Source organism: Protobothrops mucrosquamatus, unplaced genomic scaffold (genome assembly GCF_001527695.2).
Source record: "Protobothrops mucrosquamatus isolate PMUCROS unplaced genomic scaffold, P.Mucros_1.0 scaffold332, whole genome shotgun sequence".
Taxonomy (NCBI): domain Eukaryota; kingdom Metazoa; phylum Chordata; class Lepidosauria; order Squamata; family Viperidae; genus Protobothrops; species Protobothrops mucrosquamatus.
In genome coordinates this window covers 425858-438002 of record NW_015386671.1, presented here as the reverse complement: position 1 = coordinate 438002, position 12145 = coordinate 425858, and the positions used below count along the sequence as shown (strand labels likewise).

The window sequence follows — 12145 nt, the reverse complement described above, 5'->3', positions numbered from 1 at the left end:
ACTACAGGAAGGAGCCAGGAAAACCACACTCCGTCAGGGAACACGGAGATGAGTTCAGAGGGGTTGGAAAACTCCATTGGTGGTAGGTCAACCGGGTATAGTGATCAACAGAGTTCTGACTTCTCAAGCCTAAGAGACGGGCAGGAAAGTCAAACTGAAGTCACACAACAACCACAAGGAAATTCACCTAGTGTGGGAAACCACGGGGAAAACACTACAAGTTCCCCAGGTCCGAGAAGGTCGCTCAGGGTCAAAGGCCCTCCCAAATACCTTGATTACGTAAGGTGAGCATGTGAACTGTAATCACTGAACTACGTAAACGATGTTGGGGCTACTGGGTCTTTGTATGACAGAACAGTTCCACATCATACACACACTGTGTAACTTAACTTATCAGTTAACATATAACCATCACTATGATGGTGTCCATGTGGGCGCCATATTATTTCATCTAGGGGGGAGGGGTTTTGTGTCCTGAGCCTGCAAAAGCAGGCTCGGGACGTTGCAAGAGTCCCGGGCATTTGCAAAAGCTGCCCGGGACCAGACTGAGTGGCGCCGGCCTTGTGCGCATGCACAAGGCGGGAAAAGACCGCCTCATGATTGGTTGAACTTGCCCGGGGATCAGAAGGTATAAATAGAGGCCTGCGTGCCTCTGCTCGGGTTGTTCGTAGAATGGAAGCAGAGAATAAAGACTTGTTAGAAATGCTTCGTCTCAAGCGCCATTATTCTCCGGACTTAACAATAACCATTTAATGATATTATGCCAACAAATAATAGGGCTCAAAATTCCATATGTAGGATTGGTTCTTTACAATTTTCAACTGTTGTTCCATTAGAGGTCTACTATAGTGTAATCAAGCACTGCCTCCTTCAACCTTTTCAAATTTGTCTTTCATTCAGCAAATAGTCCTTGTTTATCACTCCTTGTGAGCTGCGTGAGACTTACAATTTCCTGCCAGCTCCCCCACTATCTTTGGTTGTTGGAAGACAACAGGAAATTGCAAGGAGGTCTTTGTTTAACAATCCATGATTCTCATTTAATGACAGCAAAGGGGTTACTGGAATTGTTGTACTAAGTGATGTGGTCACATGAAATTGTACTTTACCATCACATTGCTTAGTGATAAAATTTGTGTCCCAACTATCATACTTAAGCAAAGTCTACTTGTAATTTGCTTCTGTTCTACAAAAAAAAAATCAAAGCCAGATTTTTATAGATCTACAGTATTAACTTAGGAAATTCACATCCCAAGAATGTCTCTTGTTGTTCTTCTTTGTAAACAGTTTGAAAACGCAAACAATTTGATATATTTCTACTGGTTTCATTCCCCACATTCTGAAAAGCAAATTGAAGATGATCTATGATTATTTTTTTTTCGAATGTTTTGAAATGTTGAGAACAATAACTAAATATCATTGTTCCCATTTGAATTGCTGCAATCCCAAAGGAACAAAAATCCTCTTACTCTTGATTTCATTAAACAAGGGGTGGGTGGAGAGAACTAGTAGTCAGACTGTCTGCTCTTAAAAAGAGAGAAACAATTAAAATACGAATGAAGGCAAATATACGTGTCCCAGGATAATGTTGCAGGGTCCAATCTGGGTCGGTCCCTGGGACCAGAGGTTTAGTCTTACAACTTTAAGACTAGAGCCCATTTTCAGGGAACTTCTCTAGAGCCAATTAAAATTAAAATACTTGCAATTTTACCCTACATCTTCTGATTACTGAAAAGGAGTTGCAAAGTGTTCAAGTTAGCATTTTCATTCCATTCCATTCCAAGGTTGGGAGGAGATATAAGACTCTGTAATAGTGAAAAGGAGCCACAATCTTAGAAAACAAACAAACAATCCTAGCCTTAAATTAGTTAGAACCAAGATTCAGTTGCACTGGAAATAAATCAGCTCAGATCTCTAACAATGTTTATTTTGTAGGAATACAGAGATTGGGGCTTTTTAAAAAACCAAAATATTGGTGTGAATTCTGGTGTAGAAGCATTCTCAGTCAGTGTGTTCATTCAGTAACCTCCACATTGTTACAGCTACTTCCTCCAGCCTGGTGCCCTTTAGATATTTGGATTCAACACACATAATTCTTAGGTATAGTTATAATTTGGAGATATCAGACTGAAGAAGGCAGAGGCTAATCTCCACTGATTCGCTAAACTCTGGAACATAGGAAGTTAGCAAATTGTTAATGTTGTGTCCTGAGCCTGCAAAAGCAGGCTTGGGATGATGCAAGAGTCCCGGGCATTTGCAAAAGCTGCCCGGGACCAGACTGAGCGGCGCCGGCCTTGCACACATGCGCAAGGCGGGAAAAGACTGCCTGTGATTGGTTGAAATTGCCCGGGGATCAGAGGGTATAAATAGAGGCCTGCGTGCCTCTGCTCGGGTTGTTCATTGACTGTAGTCAGAGAATAAAGACATGTTTAGAAATGCATTGCTTCAAGCGCCATTATTCTCCGGACTTAACACTGGCGACGAAGGTGGGATACAGTCTAGATAGCTAGGAAGCTTAAAGATTCACCCAAAAGAAGTCCGGAAGAGGGACGACGGCGTTGAAGTCAGCGTCGATCCTGCCAGTACAGCATCACTGGAGGGTGAGTGCGGCAGAAGAAAACCCTGTCCCTTGATCATGGTGAAAATCGGTCACTTATCTGAATTTGATGTCTCCCACCCGGAGAAATGGGAATCTTACGTTGCAAGGGTGGAGACTTACTTCTGTGTGAATCAGATAAGGAAAGAGGGCCTAAAGGCTGCCACAATGTTGTGTGTTTGTGGGCAAGACGCCTTTGAGTTCGCTGAGAACCTAGTCGCCCCGGCCTCACTAGAAACTGTTTCATACTCTGATCTGAAGAAAGCTTTGAAAGAACACTTCCAGCCTAAGCAATCTGTCATTGCTTGGAGGCACACATTTGAACTGAGGGATCAGCGAGCTGGGGAATCAGCAAAAGAATTCATTGCAGCCTTGAGAAGAGCAGCTAAACCGTGCGAGTTCAAGGATTTAGAGGAAAGACTGCGTGATCGTTTTGTGTGCGGACTGAGGAACAGAGACTTACAGCAGAAGCTGTTTGCGAAGGAGGATGTCTCTTTCCAAGATGCTCTGCGAGAGGTTACGGCAGAGGAAGCTGCAGGTAGAGCGGTCAAGAATATGCGGCCCATTCGAAGCGCTCCAGAGACTGCAACCATCCATAAGGAGGACGTGCGAGAGGATCCGGAAGAAGATCCTGAAGAAGAGGTGGACAAGCTTTACCAAGCAGCTGGGAGGAGGTCCAAAGATCGTCAGGACAAGGGCCCAGCTGAGCTTCATTGCTTCGGATGCGGTGGTCGCCACAAGCGAGCGGAATGTCAGTTCCGTTCCGCCATCTGCCAAGCGTGCGGAAAGAAAGACCACATCGCTGCGGTTTGCCTGGGTCGACAGAAGGTACAACCGAAGGAAGAATTGAGTCTGAAAGGTACCAGGGTGCCCAGTCAAAACAGGGTGGGGTTAAATAGTCAAGAAGTGACTTTGATGTTAAATCTTATTACTGCAGCAAGATTATTAGTAGCTCAATACTGGAAACAAAGAAATTTGCCTTCAACGGATGAATGGAGAAATAAGGTTTCTAACCTGGTGGAGATGGCAAAAATCTCCGCGTATTTGAAAGACCAATATCAGGAAAGATATATTAAAATATGGGAAAGATGGATAGTTTATATACAGAAGAGATATGAGATAAAAAATTACCATGTAGGTTATGAATAATTTTTTTTCTTATGTTAGTAGAATGAACGTTATGAAGGGGGTTAAAGAAATTAGGATATTGTTTATTTTAAAATTAGAGAGTATGGTAGATAAGTTGTGGATATTATAATGGCTTGGTAACCCTGTGTTCAGTTCTGGGAAGTGAGGGAGGGGAAGGGGGGGAAGGGAGGGGAAGGGGGATAATGGGGGGGGGGAGAGTCAGGATGGTATTATAAGTATGCATTAATAGTTATATAACTAAAATGTGTAATGTTAGAATTGAAATGTATGTATGTTAATGCATTTTATGTTTGAAAGATGTATAATTCTTTCTAAAAAATAAATAAAAAAACAACAGGGTGGGGTTCTGTGCAACACGTAGGAATATTCTAAGAATAGGCACACACAAACCCCTTAAAAAGAAATTATCCCTTAAAGTGAAATTGCAGGGAGTTCCATTGTCGATGGAACTTGACACGGGGTCTGCCCTATCCATAATTTCCCTCAACACATTTCACAAAATCTGCAGCAGCAGTGGCCAGCGAGTTTCGCTAAGGCCTTCTAATGTAATCCTTACGGATTTTCAAAATTCTCAAGTGTGTATTAAGGGGGAGGCCACCCTTAAGGTACAGTATAAGAATTTTGTAGGCCCCCTAAATGTGCTGGTTGTGGGGGGTGAGCGCACGAGTCTCATTGGACTCGATTGGTTTGAGGCTTTGGGAATCCAAGTAACAGGGCTGCACAAGTTGCAAACAGAGACCCTTGCAGATGTCTGCAAGGAGTTTGCAGATGTGTTCAGTTCTGAGCTAGGATCCTACAAAGGACCTCCAGTTTCACTAAAGCTAGATTCAGCTGTACAGCCCATTAGGGTTAAACCTAGGAGAGTACCATTTGCTCTTAAGAGCAAGATTGATGCTGAACTGGACAAGTTGCTCCAGCAAGGCATATTAGAGCCTGTAGATTCTAGCCCGTGGGAAACTCCCATTGTAACGCCTTTAAAGGCATTTGTGCAGATTACAAGTGCACACTAAACAAGGCTCTACAGCAGTGGTTCTCAACCTTTTTAATGCCGCGACCCCAACCGGTCGTAAGTCGAGGACTAAACCGGTCGTAAGTCGAGGACTAAATTGGTCGTAAGTCGAGGACTAAACCGGTCGTAGGTCGAGGACTACCCAACCGGTCGTAAGTCGAGGACTTTCCCTGCCCGGGAGCGCCGCGCATGTGTGGTTCCGCCCCTTGCGTTGGCCGAGGCGTAGCTGGCAAGCGGCAGAGACGGAGCAGGCCGACCACCAGCTGGCCCAGCCCAAGGGAGGTAAGGCACCTGCCGGAAAAGGGGGGGAAATGGCGGACAAAAAAAATGGCGGACAAAAAAAATGGCGGACAGCCTTGCTTGGCGACCCCCGTGAAATGGTCGATCGACCCCAAATGGGGTCCCGACCCACAGGTTGAGAACCACTGCTCTACAGCAACATGCTTATCCTGTGCCTGTAGTGAGCCACATTTTGGCTTCTCTCAAAGATTTTTGCTAAGCTTGACCTGGCTCAAGCGTATCAACAGCTGCCTGTTGATGATGCAGCAGCAGAGGCTCAAACCATTGTCACCCATCGAGGGGCTTTCAAGGTGAAAAGGTTACAGTTTGGGGTGAATGTCGCTCCTGGCATTTCTCAGAGTGTAATGGAAAACACCCTGAGGGGTATTCCTGGTGTGTGTCCTTATTTTGATGACGTTCTCATCGCAGGAGACTCTGCACAAATGCTGGCAGAGAGGTTAAGGGCTGTTTTGCTTCGTTTCCGAAGAGCAGGCCTTAAGTTAAAACAGGACAAATGTAAGATTGGCGTACATTCCACTGATTTCCTGGGATTCAGGATAGATGCTCAGGGTATACACCCGTCTGATGCTAAGCTCAAAGCTATTCAGCAGGCTCCAAGCCCCAAATCTAAGGGAGAGTTACAAGCATTTTTGGGTTGCTTAACTTCTATCATGCTTTTCTACCCCATAAAGCTGCTATTGCTGAACCCTTACACAGACTTCTAGATAAAAATGCTTGTTGGCGCTGGACCAAGGTCCACGAAGCCAGTTTCAATGAGGTTAAGGCCTTGCTTACATCCAATGCGGTGTTGGCTCATTTTAATGAGCAATTGCCAGTGTATCTGGCTTGTGATGCTTCCCCCTATGGTGTGGGTGCTGTGCTTAGCCATCTAACGGCTGATGGGACTCAGGTCCCTGTGGCATATTATTCTAGGACATTATCTGCTGCTGAGCATAACTATGCTCAAATTGATAGGGAGGCTTTGGCTATTGTGGCTGGAATTAAAAAATTCCATGATTTCCTCTATGGCCGACATTTTACGGTCTTTACTGACCACAAGCCTTTGCTGGGGTTATTCACTACCTCTAAACAAACCCCACAAATTCTGTCCCCTCGCATGCTGCGATGGTCCATTTTTCTGTCTGCTTATGACTATTCACTAGTTCATAAACCTGGCAGAGAAATGGGTCATGCTGATGGATTGAGTAGACTGCCATTGCCTACTGTGGAACCTGATCCTGCCCCTGCTGTGCACATATTGTCCATTCAAGAATTGCCTGAGTGTCCCCTTAATGCTAGGGATGTGGCTGCTGAAACTGCCACTGATCACACGCTCAAACGCGTGCTGACATGGGTGATGTCAGGATGGCCTGACAGATGCCCCGAGGAGGATTTTCAACGTTTTTGGGTCAAGAGGCACGAGTTGTCAACTTTCAATGGCTGCCTCCTCTGGGGCTCTAGAGTTGTGATTCCGGCCTCATTGAGGGCGAGAATCTTGGGTTCTTTACATGAGGGCCACCCGGAGATTGTCAGGATGAAAGCGCTTGCGTGCAGCCATTTGTGGTGGCCTGGCATTGATAGGGAATTGAGGCACAGGTACATGGGTGTCATGTGTGCCAGCAGTCCAGGCCAGAAATGCCCCAGGCCCCTGTGCATAGGTGGGAGGAAACACACACTCCATGGTCTAGAATACATATAGATTACGCTGGGCCCTTTCAGGGACAGTTCTTCCTGGTTGTTGTAGATAGCCATTCCAAATGGCTGGAGGTTGTGCCTGTGTCATCCACCACTGCTACCAAGACCATTCAGGTGTTGAGAAACATTTTTGCTACACATGGGTTGCCAGATGTTCTGGTGTCGGATAATGGTCCTCAATTTACTTCTACTGAGTTTCAGGGTTTTTTACAAGCCAACATGAGTCACCACGCTACTTCGGCTCCATTCCACCCTTCCACCAACGGTCTGGCTGAACGGATGGTCCGCGTCGCCAAGGACGCTCTCAAGAAACTGACTTACGGCAATTGGCATCACAGGTTGGCTGACTTTCTTCTAGCCCATCGTACTACTCCGTGCACTGCCACGGGTAAGTACCCGGCCGAACTCCGTTGGGGTCGTTGGCTCGTGACTAAATTGGACAGGCTGCATCCGGAGCGAGTAGCTTCACAGGTGTCTCAGCCACACCCACCAAGGGTCCTGCATGAGGGTGATCCTGTCTGGGCCAGGAATTATGGGCCTGGACACCTCTGGGTCCCGGCTGTGGTCTGCAAGGTCTCGGGGCCTCTGTCCTACGAGGTGTCCTTAGAAGACAGCCGCGTTCTTCGCCGCCACATTGATCAACTACGTGTGAGGCGGGACTCACCTAGGTTTCCTCCTCTGTCTTCGCTAGGGGGGGAGGAAGAATGGGAAATGCATTCTGGGAATCAGAATCAGCAGCCAGCACTGGCTGTTGAAGACGACATGGGTACGCAACACCCACACTCCGTAAGTGCTCCAAATAGGTATTCATGGGGCAGAGGGCAAACAGACACCCCCACATTCACTCCAGCCTGGGAGTCACACCGGAGGTATACTAACTACCCACAATTCACCAACAATACTCCAGACAAGGAGACTAACTGGGAGCATACTAACAACTCACAATATACAAGAGAGCAGGCACACTGGGGTGGGGACACGCCCTTTTCAGCAATGGCTCACAGAAGGATGTCCCCACGCATTAGAGCTAACAGGGAGGTATCCTTGGACCCTATCACTACAGAAAGGAGCCAGGAAAATCACACACCTTCAGGGAACACTGAAATGAGCTCAGAGGGCTCAGAAATCTCCCCAAGAAGTAGGTCAACCAGGTATAGTGAACAGCAGAGTCCTGACTTCCTGAGCCTAGGAGGCGGGCAGGGAAGCCAGGCAGCAGTCACTAGACAACCACAGGGTAATTCACCTAGTGTGGAAAGCAATGGGGAAAACAATGCAAGTTCTCCAGGTCCGAGAAGGGCGCTATGGGTAAAAGGCCCTCCTAAATACCTTGCAGATTACATGAGGTGAGCAAGAGTTTAGAAACATGAACATGAGGTCCAGACTGGTTAGCTCTTTGGAAACTGGGTTGGGGCATTGGTTCTCAGAAAAGACAGAACGGACCCATACCTCTTACACTATGTACATTTATTGTAACAGTATGTGAATAAAGGATCCACCAAAGGTGGCGTCCATGTTGGGCGCAGTATTACTTTATCTAGGGGGGAGGGGTGTTGTATCCTGAGCCTGCAAAAGCAGGCTCGGGACGATGCAAGAGTCCTGGGCATTTGCAAAAGCTGCCCGGGACCAGACTGAGCGGCGCCGGCCTTGCGCGCATGCGCAAGGCGGGAAAAGACTGCCTGTGATTGGTTGAAATTGCCCGGGGATCAGAGGGTATAAATAGAGGCCTGTGTGCCTCTGCTCGGGTTGTTTGTTGACTGTAGTCAGAGAATAAAGACATGTTTAGAAATGCATTGCTTCAAGCGCCATTATTCTCCGGACTTAACAGTTAACAACTCAAAAATTATAAAATCTGCCTGAGTAAAAAATCAAGTAAGGATTTGTCCTGATCTATTACTGAAATAGGATTTTTGGTAGTAATACCATTTGGATCCCCTGCAGCAGTTGCTATCTTTGGTATTCGACTCTTTAATGATTAGTTTGTTTTGAAATAGTTCCAAAATGGAAATAACTTCAGTTGCAAAATCCATCCCATTTAATATTTAATAGCTTCCTTCCCATTGGAATGAGAGGGTGGGAGTCAATTACATTTATTGCTATCCCCAAGAGAAGACAGAATAAATTAATGAATTAAGTAATGAATTAAGTAAAATCCCCAGGAATATTATCCTTCAATAAAAAGGGATTAGTTTAGGTATTAACATGTAGCAATATCTACAATCTTTGCTTGTGGTGCAGATTAGAACATGTTGTACATAACATGATTAGTCTAGATCAAACAGATTTCATAACTCCTGGAATTATTTAATTAACATAATATTTCTATTATGCAATCAAGTTACTTTTATTTATTTACTATAATTTTTATTTATGTTAGACTGTCTCAAAAGGTGAAGATTCTATTTTATTAGAGGTTCTTAATTAAAGCTGATAATCGCCTATTGATAAACAGTAGCGAATTTCTTGCATCAGCAATCAACTGAACTGCAAGACTCTAAGGATCTCTTCCAATTCTGTAATTTCATGATTTACTATATTCCTAAATGTCTTTGTTAATTTGTTATTAGTAAATAATAACAAATTAAGTTCTAGAAGCAATAACAAATTAAGTTCTAGAAGCAATCTAGAACTAAGGAGAAATTTCCTGACAGTGAGAACAATTAACCAGTGGAACACTCTGCCTCCAGAAGCGGTGAATGCTCCAACACTGGAAGTTTTTAAGAAGAGACTGGACAGCCATTTGTCCGAAATGGTATAGGGTTTCCTGCCTGAGCAGGGGGTTGGACTAGATGACCTTCAAGGTCCCTTCCAACTTTACTATTATTATTATTATTATTATTATTATTATTATTATTATTATTATTATTATTATTAAATGAAGAAAGAATAGAAAAAGAATCACAAGGGAGCTAAATAGACTTGGGTTTTTTTTTTTGCAGAAAACGCTATGTGCAATTGGTCATTATTTTTTTTTATTTAGTTTTATTTTAGCTGTTTGTACACTGCCCATTTCTGAAAACTCTGGGTGTCTAACAATCGAAATAATTACAATCATAGTCATGTGCCTGCTGGACTTCAACATGGAATTACAAAATTGCCTCCTCTTGCCCTAGAGCAGTGGTGGAGAACCTATAGCATGAGTGCCAGAGGCGGCACTCAAAATCCTCTCTGTGGGCACACGTGCTGTCGCCCCTGTCCTAGGCCTTCAGCTGGGTTTTATAAAATCTTTTCGCTTTAGGCCTCCGCCGCCATGTGCAAAAAAAAAAAAGGTTCAATCAGTCAATTTCAACTTCTTGCAGGAAAAAAAAAGATCTTGCAAAGTTGGAATTGATTGATTGAACTTTTTAGTCCCACCCTGTCTGCCGTTACCACCGCAGCAACGCCCACCCAGTGGGCCACGCCCAGCGAATGGGCCACACCCAGCCAATGGGCCACACCCACCCGGCACTTGATGATGCATAAGTGGGTTTGGGGTTGCAGTTTGGGCACTCGGTCTCTAAAAGGTTCTTCATCACTGCCCTAGAGGAAATAATTAGAACTTTACTGTTTTTTTGAAGCCTAGACAAAAGAGCAGACTAGATTTCCATATACTGGGAATTCTAGTATAGGAGGGTGTTAAAATTTCTAAAGTTTCTATTTCTAAAGTCCTGTCAAATGAGTCTCTTTAAGTTTAGGACTTGGAGGAAATTAACTTGACTGAATCTGATCAGATGGCCAAATCAATATAGAAGAAGGTAAGTTCCCTCAGATAACTGAGCCTAGAACTATATAGTTTCTGAAAGCATCTTCAATAGCCACAATTAGTGTACAAGATGGAACTAATAATACCACCTGTTTATCCAAAAAAATGTTTTCCATCTGTTATGACAACAGAGTCAAAAAGATATAAAATATAAGGTGAATAATATCAACAATTGCTATTGTGGTGCTTAGAATAGTTTAAAATATTAATACTTAAACATTCTTTTATTTACATCACTATTTGCTGCTTCATATTTACAGTTATTCAGGTGATTTACATAATATATATAATATGTGATGAATCAACACATACTCTAACAACTGAGAAGTATCAATAGTGTGGGGATTTCCTATGACAGTGGTGGCGAACCTATGGCACAGGTGCCAGAGGCGGCACTCGGAGCCCTCTCTGTGGGCACACATGCCGTTGCCCCAGCCTTGCCTCCCCCTGCAACCCCCTCACCAGCAGCCCCCCTGGAGGAGAGTCACCCCCAAGCGTGGCCCACACGGAGCAGCTCAGCCAAGGACATGGCAGCCAGGCAGAGTAGATAAGACTCTGCCCTCACGCCCCATCACGCACAGTTGATGCTGCAGGGTGCGGGGAGAGGGCATGGCTGCCATGGCGCTGCTGGGCTGCCTGGGCGATCTGCGGCGGGCCCTGGAGGCGGTGAGTGGCCCTGCGGGAAGGCAGGGTGGGGGCGGGACAGGAGGTGGAGCGGGGGCGGGGCCAGTTTTTGGGCACTCGGTCTCTAAAAGGTTCGCCATCACTGTCCTATGAGTTATAAATTAAATTAATTATTTGTAGTGTAAGCTGCCTAATCATTTTGGAATTTGGCAGATTCTAAATTCTGTAAATTAATTAATTAATTGATAGAATGTGAATTTTAATATATATATATATATATATATATCAAAATATTACAAACCACCCAAGTGGACTCTATCATAGTTGAATCTATTACTGTCCACTGTTAATTTATATATATATTCATAAAATTTGTGCAATAGACTATATATTTGGAGTGGCTATGTTGCAGGAAATAGTATATATTAAAGCACAGGTTTAGATTGTAACTGATACAATTTATTGCATTTTCTCACTGAATATGAGCTTACCAAAAATGTTTAGACTAAAAGATTGTAGAACATTGGTTTAAGGGTTTTATGGACTATGAAACTGACCAAAAAAACCCTCTCAAGCTTCGAACAGGCTTTGCTTTTGTAGACAATACTGTTAAGTTCTAATATCTCTCACCCATTGATTCCAAGAGTTACTTGAAGAACTCAAATTTCATTCATTTGGCCTACATAAAATAATTTGAAAAATCCAAAGAGAGATTTACATAATGGATGAAGAGAGAAATGTTCACAGAAGCACTTACCTAATCAAAGAAGAATGAAGAAATGTTAGGAAATGTATATTATTATAACATTCACTTATAAGGTAACTTTTAACTTAAAAGTTCTTTGTTAATCGTTTCCTACTGTGTCTCCATCTCTGTCCCTGCTGGGCTGATCTGCAACTGTCTTCTCTCTCTTTTTATAAAACTCTTTCCTTGTCTGCTTGCAAAATGTTATCCTAACTAGGACTAATAAAGATATACTGGAGAGAGTCTTATCTTTTATGAGAATTATGATTATATAAAAAGTTGTAATCTTAGAAAAGAGAAGAAGTTAAAGGA

At 43.9% G+C, this 12145-nt stretch overlaps 1 pseudogene; it reads left to right on the top strand.

The window, feature by feature from the left end:
• The first annotated feature begins 4413 nt into the window (after window positions 1-4413).
• Window positions 4414-7175, top strand: LOC114922528 (annotated as a pseudogene).
• Window positions 7176-12145: the final 4970 nt, after the last annotated feature.